Raw genomic sequence first — 17,081 nt, forward strand, 5'->3', positions numbered from 1 at the left:
AAAGAAAAACTGTTTGACGGCTGAACTTCAGGGAGTTTATCCCCAGAACCGAGTCAGCAAAGACTCACAACGACGACACACTGATAGAAACACAACCGACTCTCTGAACCAGAACGTCTGAACACACAAACTCATCCAGAGAACCTGCTGACAGGTTCTGCTCATCGGCGACAACTTCAGAGACTCACAACGAAACACAAACCGGTCCAACAGGAGGTTTATAAAGAGGAAACCAGAGAACCCGACGTCTATCAGTGGATCATCGGCTGAAGGGTTCTGATCTCTGAACGAGGCGTTCCTCCTGCTCATCCAGACCTGAGCTGCATCTCTAATTTCTGGGTCACTCCATGAAGAATCCATCGGTTCCTCCGTCCGACCTCCTCAGAATCAGCTGATTCTTTATCTACAGCAGCTTCGGTGTGTTTCATGAAGCCGTTCTGCCTTCAGACTGAGAAAATGTTCAGCTACAGGCTCCATACGGGTCACAGCTGGTCCATCATGTCTGAGCCTCAGAACCTCATCAGTACAGCAGATAGACACATGACATGTAGGAGGAAGAACACGTCTGGATTCTGGTAGAACCTGACACCAGATCAGTTCTACATCCATCCAGGGGTCTCAGTCTGAACACTGGACCTGGTTCTGAGTAATTTTTAACCATAAAAAAAAAACAAAAAAACAGGTAAAATGACCTCAAAGACTAAAACTGTCACCAAAAGGGCCAAAATTACCACAAAAAAACACATTAAATTAACACCAGAATTAACAGACAGCTGCGGTACAGGGACCATACAGGCATGTTCGACTGCATCTGCTGGGGGCAACGCGGCTAATGTGGCTAATGTGGCTAATGTGGCTAGCATGGCTGGTGGTAATTCACTGCAACACTGTTTACTTCAAGGTGCAACCAACAGAGTCTCCAACATCACGACCCAGTTTAAATGCAGCACCATCCCTGTGAAGGCGTTCTCCTTGTGCAGCGATACTCTGAAACACTCGTACTGCCTCCTGGAAGAACTTAAACAGTGTCAAAACAGCAAACGTTCAACTTAAACTTTATTTCAGTGACGATAAAGACGTCGTAGGGATCGAAATATTGGGAGTCTGGCAGGTATGGAGTCAGGATCGTGTTGTTGTGATCGATAGCTGTGATTGGACACGATGCAGGTCGAGTCACCAAATGTTCCTCCTCAAACACCTCAAGATGTTACAGTAGAACCAGACCAGGTAGAAATCAAACACCTACCAGTCGGTAAAACAAGTCCTGATGTTGATGCTTTCACAGGAGACCATGACGCAGTTCATGTCCCAGAACAAACAGTCCCAGAACTTTTTGATTACTACTCATAAGAAACAGCGTGAGCTAAGCACCAACACAAGTTAATCATTGGCCCAAAAATATAACATGACATTGGTTTAATGACGTACAAACAGCGAGCTGATGCCAGGTTAGCAGAAAAAAGGATGGAAACAGCTAAACAGAGAGTAATAGTAGAGCTAGCTTGTCAGCTAAGTTTGATGAAAACAACACAACCGTCATGTTTGTTGTGTTGAAAAGACTCTTGGATGAAACAATCCAGTACGTTCAGACCATTTGCTCTAAAGCAGACTTTGAAGATGCATAAAACACTGAAAACACCCAAGAACCAGCTTCATTCCTGCTCCCAAAATCATCAACAAAAGCTCATACATGCGACATTTTATCACCAATTCACCAAATGTAAACCATCAGTCGAGTCTCAATCATCAATATTCAGCTACATGCCAGACGGATGTTCAATGATTCATCTATAGAGGTCAACCTGAAACTAACTTTACAAAGAGCTCCACAACTCAGGCTCAAATATAAAGATTAACAGAAAAGCAGCAGCTCCAGTTTATAAAAGGAATAATATCTGAAAAGTATCACGATGTCGACTTTTAAACACGATCCAGCCAACAGCTTCAACAAAGTGACCTGCTAAAGTTCACGTCCTGAGACGACTCGGGTTTCTAAATGTAGAGACGGAGGAGGTTCACAGGGTTTGTTTTGCTAGCTCAAAGCTAATGTCTGTGAAGTCGCCGTTTATTCTATGTGGAGGAAATAAACAATCCAGAGGTGGAATTAATGCAAATGAAATTCACGGTCGGAGCGAACATACCTTCAGGGATTGGGCGAAGAGTCTTTACGTCGGCAAGGAGTTCAGAGAAGAGCTTTCATTTGCATCCGAACGGGTCACCGGGGGAGATCCAGGCGCCGCGTTGAGCTGGGAGGAAGCTTCGGTCCGACTTTCAGACCAACCAGGAGAACCTGCAGCAGCCGGAGAACGTGGAGTTTACTGAAAGGTGACGTTTCATTTGTAGAGTCCGCGGGCGGATCTGTGCTCGAAATGTAAAGAAAAACTACTTTTTTTTTTTGTCTGCCTTTGACTCTTTATGCAGCAAGTTCAGCCTTTAGTCTGACTGGACCTCATCATAATGCTACACGCTCAGAAGAACAAGGTTCTAACTGGAACTATGACGGTTTGTTTTGCAGTTGTGTCAAAGAAGAACCCACTTTAGTTCCACAAAGAACCTTTTAGCAAGAAGTTTTTTGAAGAATCCCCAAAGATGCATCGAAGAAACATCAAGAAACGGATCATGAAGCATCATAAAGTGTGTTCTAATGAGCAAAACAGGTTCTTTAAGGAACCAATTCACAACTAGTTCCTTATGGATCCACCTGGTTCTACTTATGACACAAAGAGCCTCAAAGCAAGAGGTTCTTTAAAGAATCCTCAGAGAAACGTCAAAAAACAGCTCATTCAGGCATCATAAAGTGTCTTTCAAAGAGTAAAAACAGGTTCTTTAAGGAACCATTTTACAGATAGTTCTTCATTTGTTCAGTAAATTACCTGTTTTTAATTGTTCTAGTGATTCGTTTTTGCAAGGATGCCACAGAAGAACCCATTCTAGTTTCACAAAGAACCTTTTAGCAAGAAGTTTTTTGAAGAACCCCCAAAGGTGCATCGAAGGAACATCAAGAAATGGTTCATTAGGCATCATATAGTGTGTTCCAAAGTGCAAAAATGGGTTCTTAAAGGAACCATTTGACAGCTGGTTCCTTATGGACCCACCTGGTTCTACTTATGACACAAAGAGCCTCATAGCAAGAGGTTCTTCAAAGGATCCCCAAAGAAACATCAAACAACAGCTCATTCAGGCATCATAAAGTGGGTTCCAAAGAGCAAAACATGTTCTTTAAGGAACCATATTCCAGATGGTTCTTCATTTCTTCATTAAATTACCTCTTTTAAATGGTTCTTTGAGCGTTAAATCAAACTATTCCTTCAGCTGCAGACGACTAAAGTGTTGAAAGTGTTGATTTCAGAGAAGAACAACATAAATCCAATGAACTTATCAACCAAACATGGAATCTGTCACCATGAGGAGGAACAAAGAACTAAAACCTTAAATTAACTGGCGGCTGCCAAACTAAACCAAGAAACACTGAATGTGTTTGAGGGTTTTTCAGACGAGGACCTGAGAGCTGAAACCTCAGACAGGCGACGACATGAAACTTTAATCCAGACTGAAGGCAGAAAAACAAAAGCAGCAAACAGACGACGGCTGGAAGTTCAGGAAAACAAATCCAGACCCAAAATCCTCAAAAACAAAACTCAGGAGAGAAAATGAGGAGACGTGAGAACAGAGCACCGACCTGGAGGAGCAGGAAGTCCAGCAGGATGGAGGTCAGCAGGACCCAGTGACAAACAGGACACCAGGATCAGGTGGGACTAATGAGGCCAATCAGCACAGGAAGTAAAGCAGCAGGAGACACACCAGGACCGGGTCCCTACAAAATAAAACAGGAAGTGAGCAACAAAAGTCAACATGACGACAGTAAATGTAGAATTTCTTGTGCTCTCATCAGAACATGTTCCAGAAGTTTTAAACAGATTTAACATCAGGTTGCATCACACAAATAAGAAGAAATGTCACAAAACAAACATTCTGTGCTTTTTAATCTGCGTCAGAAAACTTATGGTAAATTGTTTGAATAATTTTGGACAATTTTTTGTGATTTTGGTAAATTTGATTTCATGTCGGACAGATTTTGGACCTTTTTTGGGTCAAGTTTTAAAACACTCTGCAAATTTGTTTCATTTATATTTTAGAAAAACTACTAATTATGGCCCATTTTATGACAATGTTAGGATTCTTTCTGGTAATTTCAAACCTTTTTATTGTGATTTTGTTTTTCTTTCTTGTAATTTTGAACCTTTTTGTGGCGATTTTTCTGCTTTTTATGATAATTTTACATCTTTTTGTAGAGATTTCATGTCTTTTTTGTGGTGATTTTATGTTTTTTTCTGGCAATTTCACACCTTTTTGTGGGGATTTTGATTCGTTATAGTAATTGTGTATCTTTTTGTGACAATTTTATGTTTTTTTGTGGTAATTTTGGACCTTTTGGTGCCAATTTTAAGCCATTGAGGTAATTAAAGACCGAACCTCAGAAATGATGGAAAAAGTCCATTAAGGTGATCAATCTGGACCCTCCTCTGTGGACTTGAAGGACCTGACATGTTCACAGCATGAAGCTGAACCGTTGCATCATCAGATCGACTGAAGTCCGTCTCACATGTTCCTGTAAATAGAACCTAAACATGCAGAGAGGCGACTGGACACCTGCAGCCGAAGCCGAACTCTGAACCTGGTATTAACCGGCAGCTTGACATTGACAGGACCTTGAGATCTCGGTTTCATTTCGGGTCATTGCACTTTAAATACGCTGCAGGACTGGAAGCTATTTTCCTTTTCTCTCCTTTCTTTTTAATGCCTCTGCAGTGTTTTTTGTTAGATATTCGGAGGAAGCAGCGTCTGAGGTCACGACCACAGCTGTCACGCCGCCGAGACGGGAAAAAAAAGGAAGTGAGCTTAAGGTCACGGAGGTCATTTAAGATTTAAACTCCATTTACAGCTCTGTTGTTCTGTCACCGAGCAAACACGCACACACCTTTAGCCGTAAAGAGCAGATATGGGGCCTGACAGCTTAAAAAGGTTTCGGTGTCGGCGGCGGCGCCACGACTTACACCTTCCAAACCCAGTGGAGCGGACACGTAGGCGCCGGATTACCGCCTCAGCAGCGTGACAGCTGTGGTCAAGTCTCTGAGCGGCGAAACAAAAAAATTAATTAATTAAAAAATCTGCAGCCGCCGCACAAAAAAACTGACAAAAATGCTCTTTTCTGCCTCGGAGCTTCCAGAAGGATCCGAGAGCTTCTGGGAATTTGAAGAAGAGGAGCCGTGGAGAGCAGAGATCGGCCGGACTCTGGTGGGTTTTACAGTTTGTGCTGCCGAAGCGTGAAGCTGGAAACAAGCGTCGGTGCCCCGGGTGTGTTTTCTGCTTCGGTTTGCCCAAAATGACTCGTAGGTTCAGCAAAAAAAGCTCAAAAAAATGTTCAAAAATCATCCAGAGTACCTCAAACCCAGCAGATTTTCCTTTAAAAACTTCCAAAATAGTAAGAAAAATGTCCAAAATGACTAAAGGAAATTGTACAAAATACCTAAACTCATCCAAAAAGCCTCAAAGCTTTACAGGAATGACTAAACTTCTTCAAATTTCAAAATAAAAGCGGGCCAAAATGAGTCAAATTTAGCTGCTCTTTCTTCATTTAAAGAATTCCATTCAAATGTGATACAGCTGTTTTTTTTTTTTTTTAATTACAAATACCATCATTTTAGGTTGTAGATATTCGTTGAGACTTTTGAATATTAGTTATTTGGGACCCAAAACTTCTTATCTAAAGTATTTTGGCAGAACTTCATGTGTTCTCAGATCTGGGGATTTTTGCATTTTCACCCTCAAAAAACCATGAAGCCATTTTAAAGCTTCAATATCTCCAGAAATAAAACTCCAACAGCCATGACATTTGGTGATACCAAAGACAGAAGAGTTTCCATCAGATTTCCATGAACCTACATGCACGAACATGTTTTTAAAATGAACTATGAACAGCTGAACTTTGTACGTTTTGCATCTGTGGGCTGTGACGATGTCTACATCAGGGCTCCACGTGGAAAATTATTGAAAAATCTGATAGTGAGACTTCAACAAGATGGAGCAGTAATCAGGAGGTATAGAAGACGCCATAGTAGCACTAATCAGGGGTCGTTATGGAGAAGAAGATGCCATATTTAGGGATTAATATCTCCATAAATAAAACTCGCACAGTTGTGAAATTTGGTGAGAACTCAGACAATAATCTTTACAGTAAATCAAAATGTTTAAACAGCTCCAGATGAGGCCGAATTTGTAATTATTGGTCCTTGAAAATGGAAAAAAAATGCAAAATGTTGAAGCGACGGTGGTCCCGTAAGAGTATAAAGATGGACAGATCCATATTTCCAACTAAAAATAAAGTCTTTGGTGGATATTTTACCAACTTTTGAGGCTCGAACATCAGAAGAACTGGATGTTAAATCATTGTAAAGTTGTCAATATAAAACAGATCCAAATCGTGGACACTAATAGTAGTTTTTATACGGTTAAGCAGCATGTCACTGGTTGCAGCAGTGACTCTACGACGGTAATGAANGCCCCGGGTGTGTTTTCTGCTTCGGTTTGCCCAAAATGACTCGTAGGTTCAGCAAAAAATGTTCAAAAAAATGTTCAAAAACCGTCCAGAATACCTCAAACCTGCAGATTCTTCTTTGAAAACTTTCAAAATGAATAAAAGAAATTGTACAAGATACCTAAAACTCATCCAAAAAGCCTCAAAGCTTTACAGGAATGACTAAACTTCTTCAAATTTCAAAATAAGTGGGTTAACATGACTTGTAGTTTCATCAAAAAATGCTCAAAAACCGTCCAGAATACCTCAAACTTGGCAGATTTTTCTTTAAAACTTCCAAAATAAAAAATGTCCAACATATCTCTAATAAATTGTACAAAATACATAAAACTCATCCAAAATGCCTCAAAGCTATACAGGAATGATTCAACCTTTTCAAATTTCAAAATAAAAGCGGGCCAAAATGACTGAAATTTAGCTGCTCTTTCTTCATTTAAAGAACTCAATTAAAATGTGATAAACATTAGTTTTTAAAAAATATATATAAATACCATCATTTTAGGGTTTTAGATCTTTTTAAATATTACTTATTTAGGACCTGAAAGTTCGTTTCGAAAATATTTTAGCAGAACTTCATGTGTTCTCAGATCTGGGGATTTTTGCATTTTCACCCTTTTAAAAAAAAAAAAACCCATGAAGCCATTTTAAAGCTTTAATATCTCCAGAAATAAAACTCCAACAGCCATGAAATTTGGTGAGGACTCAGACAGAAGAGTTTCCAGCAGATTTCCATTAACCTAACTGTATAAACATGTTTTTAAAATGAGCTATGAACAGCTGAACTTTGTATGTTTTGCATCTATGGGCTCTGACGATGTCTGCATCAGGGCTCCACATGGAAAATTATCGACAGGTGAGTTAAAAGATCTGATAGTGAGACTTCAACAAGATGGAAAAAAAACATCCAGGAAGAATTTTTTTGTGCAGCAGTAATCAGGAGGTATAGAAGGAGCCATAGTGCCACTAATGAAGGGGTCGCTATGAAGAAAAAGATGCCATTTTTAGGGATTAATATCTCCAGAAATAAAACTCGCACAGCTGTGAAATTTGGTGAGAACTCAGACATTAATCTTTACAGCAAATCAAAATGTTTAAATGGCTCCAGATGAGGCCGAATTTGTAATTATTGGTCCTTGAAAATGGAAAAAAATGCAAAATGTTGAAGCGACGGTGGTCCCGTAAGAGTATAAATATGGACGGATCCATATTTCCAACTAAAAATAAAATCTTTGGTGGACATTTTACCAACTGTTGAGGCTCAAACATCAGAAGAACTGGATGTAAAATCGTTGTAAAGTTGTCAACATAAAACAGATCCAAATCGTGGACACTAATAGTAGTTTTTATACGGTTAAGCAGCATGTCACTGGTTGCAGCAGTGACTCTACGACGGTAATGAAGGATTCACTCGTAGGTGTTTTCAGTCTTTGGTTCAAAATCTGAAGAAAAATGGACTAAAAGTTTCACCTCCACTAAATCTAATCCTCGTCTCACTCAGAAAGCTCCTTCAGCTTTTATGCGACTCCTTTAAAAATGTGCTTTCAGACTCTGTGTCACGCCGAACAAACAGACGTAGAAGGTCGACGTCGTTCCTTTGACTCCGGCAAACAGCAGCGAAATCAAACGGCACGACGACGACAGAAGTTCTGCTCGTCGCACGGCGGGCGGCGGCGCTGATTATTTTTACGTGGGCGCCTCCCTAAACATCAATTAAATGCAAATACTAATGATAGTGACGGGGTCTGTCCTGGTGTAATTGGGGCTTTTTATTCAGGTGAACTCATCCCATGAAGGTGCAGAAACAACAGGAACGGCTTCTTCCTGGCAGAGTTTTAATTCGAGACCGAAACGCCGCCGAAGCGACGCTCGGTGAAGCCCTGACGTCTGCCTCCTGGAGCTGCTTCGGTCCTTTAATCACAGGTTGGAGGTTGGATGCGAGGCTGCCGCTGTCGGCGTGACGACGACAAAACCCCAGAATTATTCCAGATGATCTGCCGGCTGCCGTCAGAGCGAGGAGGCGCAAATTGTAAAGTGCTTCAGATGAAAGCGGCGTAAACGCAGTCATTTGCCATTTACGCCGTCGCCGGGGGCTGACGGACGGCGTTCTGTCTGCACGTGAGCAGGAACGCTTCCTTATTTCATATTTTCATTCATTTAAAGTCGTTTCCACCACAGAGGCCGATCGCAACAAACACTTCTTTCTCAGTGACTTTTTCTCTTCCATCATCTCGCGGCTCCGGCTCTGATATTTTACATCAGCTTTCTGTGGGCACCTGCTCGGGGTCCTCATCCTTCCCCGCATGGATCCATCCAACAACACACCGAGAAAAACAGCATCATGATGCATCTGAGGGGAAATAATTCAGTTTCCTTGGAAACCAGGCAAATGTGACAACTGCAGCAAAAGAAGAAAAAAAAAACACAACAACACACACACACACAAAATAACTCTGACTTTGTTTTTTTCCTGTCGGTCATTTTGTCTCCGGCTTCAGATCCTGGAAACACTTCAACCTGCCACAGACTGAACGTTCCTCGGAGAACCGCGGGAGGAGTTCAAACCTCCGGAGGCAGAACACGGCTTCAGCTGCTAACTGGAACCGATCTATTAATAACCGACGGGTTGTTTCTGACACTTTGATTAAATGTGAAATCACATGACGTTTATTAGCAGCAAACGATGGCGGGAATGGAAACCTGACACATGTTCCTGGAGAAACTGTCAGAAAAAACATGCGTTGAGCCTCATATTCAGATGACTGGACGTGTTTTCTTGCTGTTTTAATAAGTTGGAAACAGCAGCAACACTCAGTCAAAGACAAAATCCATCAAAGCCTGCAAACAAACTGCCTTTATTACAGAGGCATCTGGTTTTATTCTTGCTAATCTCACATTTTTCTGCACTCTGGGTTTATTTTTTACTTTAATATAAAGTCCTGCACCTCGATAGAAACACCACAAGCCATGAAGAAAACCGCTTTCATCAAAGTTCGATGCTTTAATGAATCCAGAACCCTCAAATGTGGAGATTTTTAAGCCTTAAAACAGTTTAAATGGTTAAGTTAGATAAAAACTTCACCTCCTTTACGGCTGACGCAGACAGAAAACTCACCACAGAGACCAAATCCATGTTCCTACCAGGACGTAAACGTGTTTATTTCTGCTGTAAAGCTGCACATTTTAACATGGAGGTCTGTGACTCACTGTTGGAGCCTCAAGTGGACGTTCAAGGAACTGCAGCTTTTCGCACTTCTTCACTTTTAGCCACAAACATGAAACTTGATAAAGACACATAGTTTGTGTGGCCAAAACCAAGATTGAGGAAGCCAACAGAGAGATGGCATGAGAACTGGTTGCCATCTTTAAGCGCAACATCCAGTTTTTGCTAATATGCTAACATGCTGCTCTGGCTTCTCCTCCTATGCAGGCTAAGTTAGCTAAGATGCTAGCAAGCTGCACGGTCACCAAGTTGTGTTGCTCAACCGCTTGTTGAAAGAAAGAAAAAGTTTAATAGCGCTGGGGACTGGCTAACGGCTAGCTGGCTAATGACAAGAAGAAGCTTTTCTTCCATTTTTTTCAGAAACAACAGGAGATTGTTGAGGAGATTAAGAGTGGAAATGGTGAAAGTACTTTTGTGATTGGTTGACACCTCATCGTATCATTGGAGTGTTGAAAAAAGTCAAGGCTAGCTCAAGTTTGATTGGTTTAAAGTTTCATATCAACAGATTCCATTTAACTTTAGAAGTCCACGGCCATGCTAGCTAAGCTATACTTCAGTACCCTGATGCGCTGAGCTACATGCTAATGTCAGCATGCTTCATGGCAAACTTGAACTTAAGTGGAACACTGAAGTTATTCGGGATCATCCTCTGGGGAACACCAACATCTGTAGGACTTCTCAACAAGGATCCTGCATCGATGCTATTCAGCTTTTTAGCTACTTTTACCACCAACTTTCGGTTTGCAGGACAATTCCTGCATGCACAAACTGTAAATATATGCTAACACGCTAATCGGAGCATCTTTATGAGTGAAATAGTCAAAAATGTAGGTTTACCAGTTGGTCTTGGAGCTCTTCTGTCCCCAAGTGGACAGAAATGTCACTGACAGCTGATTATCAGATCCAATATTCAGGATTTTTCCAGTTTTTTAAAAGCTCGATTCCAGATAATAAATGGATAAATTCAAAAATGGGTTACTTTGGCCCCGCCCACAGCTCCATCTGATTGGTTGTACATAATAACAACCAGCCAATCAACACTGAAGGACAAATGTTGGTAATTAAACCCAAGACAGGCTGAAATAAATGAAGTGTTGCTCTGAACTTTGAAACAAACCACATCAGTCGACCTGCAGTTCATATATTTTATCAGCTTTAGACATTCGCTTCGTTAACTTTTAAAACAAGAATTATCAATGAGTAATCAGAGGCAGGAAAAGTTTGTAATTGTTGGAGCCTCGCAGTCTGTAAAGTTTTAATGAGGATTCCTCCAGATTTCTCCCACACAGGCTGGAGCCGAGATATTGTTGCAGAATTAATGCGATGACTGATCATTTAGTTGGACTGTTGCGTGTGGGCGTCCACTTTTCAACCATTTTTTTATTGGAGAGGAGAAGCAGCCGAGCGAGCTGAGTGACAGCTGGCTAACCGACTGTATGCTGCCAAAAACAAACAGATCCGCAGGTTTCCAGGCAAGAGATGCCGAACGCCGAGCACGAACTGTGTCTGACAAAGCAGCAGCAGCCGAGAAAACATTTGTGGTGGTAAATATAACCCGCTGAAATATTAAAGCCGCTCTGATTCAGACTCCGCTTCCCGTAAACCTGCGGTCGACTTTGTTGTGTCGACAGTCACTGAAGTGCAGATTCTCAGAGTTTGTCCAAATAAATCTCTGCTGGAACTCCGAACGTTTACAAGAATCAGTGAGAACAAATCAGAAGTCGCTCCACTGAGGTGTGTTTTAACCTGCCAGGTCTCCACGGCGACTGATGCTGATGCTGGAGGAGGTTCTGTTCAGAGTTTGGAGGTTTTACCTGCAAACGCATTGAGCTGCACGTTAGTCCTCCTATGACATGAAGTCGAGCAACTACAGCATCTAAACTGGACGTTGCAACAGGAAGCGCCCTGCGTTCAGATGGTGATGCAGAAAACAAACAACTTTCTGTTTATTCTTGGTCCTGATTTGTGGCAAAGAAAGTTTTACACTGTTGGTCCTGCAGCTAATATGACAGACTGAGCTAAGCTAGGCTAATTTGAGCTAAGCTAAGCTAAGCTAGGCTAAGACTTTACTGGTCTCAGAGTGGGTACATTTGTATTACAGAAGCAAAGGAGAAAAAAATGAACGAAAATTATACAATAAGTAATGGTATTTCCATTTATTTAAAAAAAAAATTGCACTGATTCCTCTGGATGCAGAAAACAACAATATTTGACATTTCTGTATCTTGAAAACCATCGGTATTGCACAGATTGATTGATTATCAGCATTTATCCCAGAGAAAATCGAATCAATAACATTAATTTCACTGCAGTTTGGTCAAAAACGAAAGTGTTTTTTAAGTTTAATGTTTTATGAGACAGAACCAGAATTAATTTAATTTACTCAGAGGAGTAAAATAAACATATTAACTCACAACACTGACAGTTTTATACCATCAAAAAATGACTTACATGGATTATAATACAAGAGATGTACTCAGTTTAAGTCTGTTTTTGGTAATTCTGTGCAGCTTTGCAGTCTTTTCATGGACCATTGTGGATCTTTTTATTTTTATTTTCATTTCTTTTCTATATTTTTGCGTCTCTTCCCAGTTGTTCAGCGTCACACAGCTGCAGCACTCGTAGCTGAATAACGTCCGTGTTTAATAATCAAACTACACGTTGGTGAAAACCTGAGTTTCATTCTGATCATTATTCTCAAATTAACCTGTTAGCCCTGAGCTGCTTTCAGGCTAACTTCACCGCCTCGACTCTTAAGCGCTCGTCTCGGTCATTATAAAGGCGAGGCACTCGCGCTGCGTCGTGTATTTTTCAGAACATCTTCCAGCGTTTGATATCATAATACCTAATGGGTTTTACTTTTTATATCAGCCAAGGTAAAGAATGTTTTAATAAAGTGTTTTTACTCGTATCCCACCGTGACATGCTGGCAGCAGGGGAGTGAGTCGGGGAGATTTTCTGGAATCTGATGACAAAAACATGCGCTAAGTGCCCGAAAGAAACACCTGTCAGGATTTAATTAAGTGTTTAGCGTCTACATGCGGAGGTAGAAAACCAGGCAAAGGCTTGTACTGAATAGATGGTAACATATCTGTTTGTGAAGGTGCATTAGATATGTGTTTTCTATTCAGCTGAGAAGAAGGGAACTTGGACGTCCATCAGGCTCTAAGAGTTACTCAACACTATGACTTAAACACTGACCGTACAGGGTTACATCATTTACTTCACATTCAGTTAAAATCTGTACAGAATCTGCATCCGAACTTCTTTAAATACAGCATCACCCACATCCTGAGACTCCAGAAGTGGGCCTTGGTGTCCTTATTCCAGGAAACGTTGCACTGGGCCTTGGTTCCCGATGCATGAGGTCTTTAAATCGATCTAAACCCAAGGACCAGTTTGTTGTGGCTGTTACCCCCAACAACATAGCTCCCTACACCGACGGAGGGCGACCAAGCCCAATGGGCCAAGAATCAACCAGCAGATGCTCACCGGCGAGCTCCTCTCTGGAAGGTTCCCCAATCCCCTGATTCTAGGAAAGGATGTTCTTGGTTCCTGATTCATTAAGGTCTCTGAATCATTCTTCGTTTGGTTCCTCCCCGAGGACCAATTAGCTGTGGCTCCCCCATTCTCTGTAGAGTACCTGGTTCCGCCTTAGGGATAGGGTGAGGAGTTCAAACATCCGGGATCCTCATTGTGTCACAACCAATCACGACTTGGCTTCGTTGAGGTGGAGGAGAGAAGTTTGGACAGTGTTGTTATTTCTTTTGAGACTTTATCTGTATGATTTGTCTGAAAGACAGATTTTAATTAAGGTGCCCACCCTTACCACCTTACCTGACCCCAACGCTTACCTGATTGGGTGGTGCCTTGGCTACCGGACACTCATTGGTGAGCTCCCCTCCTGGACCCAAGGTGTTTCTAGAGTCCCTATTCCGGCCAAGGTTACGCAGTTCTTTGATTTCTGATTAAATGAGGTCTTTAAATCAATTTTAGTCTGGTTCCTCCCCTCGGACCAGTTTGCTTTGAGTATCACACGACTCAACCGCTGAGGCTCTGGGCTAATCAGAAGGTTGGAGGTTCAAACCCCGGTGTCGGGCCCTTGAGCAAGGCCCTTAACCTGCTCCAGGTGCCTTGTCATGGATGCCCCCAACTGGGAGATGTGACAAGAGGATTTCACGGTGCTGTAATGTGTTTTTGACAAGTAAAGACTTCTTCTTCTTGTTGAGTGGCTCGACGTCCATAAAAGGTGAAGAACTCGGACAACTGGAGGGAGATCAAAGCCGAGTCAGAAGGATCCATCTGAGGTGGTTCAACATCTGATGTCGATGGCTCCTGGGCGAATTCCTCTGGAGGTTTTCCCAGACCCAGAACCCTCAGGAGGGACTGTACACCTCATCTGGCCTGGGAACGCCTCGGGATGCCCCCAGGAGGAACCACAAAACACAACTCTGGATAAGTGGAAGAAAATGATGGAGCCGCCTGAAGCCTAATACGATTTTTCATTACTGCATTTGTTCCTTTACTTGTTGTTTTATTAGATGCTCCGGCTGAGCTCTCCGCTGTAGACATGTGAAATATTAAAACGGCCCGCTCGGCTCTCCGCAAATAAAGCTGTATTTCAAATTCCAATCAGCGCTTTTCGTCCCTCCAGTCCGTCTTCGTGACTAAACGCTGCGTTTAGCCGCTCGGTAAACTCTCACAGCCGGCGCTTCCACGTCAGGTGGGCCGCAGCGCCGAAACCGTTAAAACGCAGCCGGAGCTAAATATTGATTCTGACACGCTCACATGCATCACAGCCCGTTTGTGAAATGTTTATTCTCGGCGTGTTTTAGAGGCACTTTGGATTCACGGCTGTTTCTGTATCAGCACATAACAGAGGACGCTGCGCTAACAGTCGGCGCTATCAATGAGCTGTTAGCTTTAAAGTCAAACCACACACTCACATATACATACGTGCATATAGAGACACAAAGGCAGAGGCAGGAGGACGCGCACACACACACACACACACACACACACACACACACACACACACGTGCGCACGCCTCACACAGTTTGTGGATGTAATGAATAATTTATGTCATGTGAATGTTGTGGGTTGAACACAGTCGAATGTAAGAACAGCCTGCAGGGAAAAACACACCGAAACACTTCCTGTCTGTCACACACACACACTCACACACACACACACACACACACACACACTCACACACACACACACACACACTCACACTAATTCCAATTCAAATTCAAATACACTTTATTTGCATGGGCGAGTATCAGACGTCGACACAGCACGGAGACACGAGGGGGACGAGGAGGAAGCCGAGCAGCTCAGCCCGAGCGTTATTTAGCCAAATACAGCATAAATATGCAGCAACAATACGAAGGCGAACAGAGAGGAGCAGAATGCACAAACGCATCCCGGCAGGAACATTTACATCCATAACGATCCCGTAAAGTCATTCAGAGATGAGGTCTGCCTGAACGTGTGCTGTATGCCCAACTCCACCTGCTACAGTCGATTAGAAAAGGATTATTTGTGATCGTAAAATCTGGATATTTGTCAGATTTCAGCTTCATATATCAACCACTTCTAGTTTTGTTTTCTCATGTTGGATTTTAGGATGTTTGAACAAGAATATCTCAGAAACTATTAAAGATAAAAACCTGATATTTTCACTCTTATTTCTCATCATGTCGCTGATTAAGAATCTCTAATACTGGACAAGTAGAGCGAATAATCTCTGATTCTGTGTGAGTCAAAATATGAAATAAACTCATTAAAATTACCACCTTTGAGCTCATAATAATAAGATAATTGCCAACACAGAAGTCAGCCAGTGATGTTTTCTGAATCATATGAAGCTTTATGTTAAAATAATACAAAATTAAACATGTAGAACACTTTAAATATGAAATATTTGGTCACAGAAATGAAAAGAAAGTCATTTTTGTTTAACTTTCACGACTGATTGAGCAGGTTTGACAAGTTGTGGCACAAAAACAGAAAAAATCCAAGTAGAACAGACTTCTAACTTCATTATTTATCATTTTTCTTTCTTTCCAGACACCACTTTATTGGCATAAACCTTGATTTGAAAGACTCTTGTCGTGTAGTTTAGTGTAATTTATTTGGTATTTGTCACTGCATTATACAAACCTACAGGACTTTGACGATTACAGATTCTGAATCATCGACATGATGAGAAACAACCTCGAAAATTTCAGCTTTTTATCTTTAATAGTTCCTCAGATATCGTCGTTCAAACAGCCTCGAATTTCAAAACCTGCTGAAAGTGGATCGATGGACAGTTTCTAAAAACTCTTATCTTGGAAAGTAGTCGATGCATCAAGCTGAAATTTCCCAAATATTTTCGGAAATATCTATATTTGACGCTACACACAAATCAGAGCAGATTTGTAGAAACTACTGTAAAAATTGTGCTGCTGGACGTGAGCTGCAGTTGTTTTTGTGCCCACTGGGGGGCATTCTACATACCTGCTAACTTATTATTCTTGCTTCATACTTAAAATAAGACCCGCACCTAAAGTTTCATCTTCATCCGCAGAGCTGTTCTCATAGAACTCGATAGTAAACTAAATGCTGTTCTGCACTAAACCCGACACTCAGGTGCTGCAGCATCACGTTACTGTTACAGAAAACGCACTTCTGCATCATTAAGTCTGGGTTTAGGCATTAAAACGGTGAGACAACAGTGCCACCATCAGGTCAAACAGCACATTACAACACTGTCGCATTAAAAAAAATAAACATAATTTTACTCTTGTTACAAATTCCCTGTTGGCAATGGGGAAATGGCGGCCTCTGGTGGACACCTGAGCCCTGAAGCCTCTCATGATTCCCGGATGCAAAACAGGTGTGCCACTGCAGGGCTGGAGCCTCAAAGCCTGGCTTAATTGCCAACTGAAATCAGGTGAGAGAAGCAGAGCTGGTGGCATTCATTGGAGGCTGGTCAGTGAGCTGCAAACATCTCTCCATAGATCTGAAGTGACCTGGGAATCCCTTTTCAACAAATCCACGAGTGACTGATCCGTAAGATAATTTCTTTACTTCTGGGGGGGTTTAATTACTGATTGATGTTTAGTTATGTTTTCTTCAGTTGATTAGTCACTAATTTTGTGTTGGGGTTATTGTTTTGTTATTCAGAAAACCATGGACAAATGAACATGAAGCAATGAATAAATATTGCAAACCACCTCCATAGACTGTGTCTGTTTGGCCGGAGAGGCTGTCGTGGT

At 41.8% G+C, this 17,081-nt stretch overlaps 1 long non-coding RNA gene across 1 annotated transcript; it reads right to left on the reverse strand.

Annotated features, from left to right (window-relative positions):
- Nucleotides 1–3,253: 3,253 nt before the first annotated feature.
- On the reverse strand, nucleotides 3,254–16,747 carry LOC103372212 (uncharacterized). Its single transcript, XR_520980.1, has 3 exons — nucleotides 16,605–16,747; nucleotides 11,103–11,105; nucleotides 3,254–3,266 (listed from the first exon to the last, which is right to left on the reverse strand). It is a non-coding gene; the product is annotated as an uncharacterized LOC103372212 (long non-coding RNA).
- Between the last annotated feature and the right edge of the window lie 334 nt (nucleotides 16,748–17,081).

The sequence above is a fragment of the Stegastes partitus genome, unplaced genomic scaffold (assembly GCF_000690725.1).
Source record: "Stegastes partitus isolate 25-593 unplaced genomic scaffold, Stegastes_partitus-1.0.2 Scaffold1714, whole genome shotgun sequence".
NCBI lineage: Eukaryota > Metazoa > Chordata > Actinopteri > Pomacentridae > Stegastes > Stegastes partitus.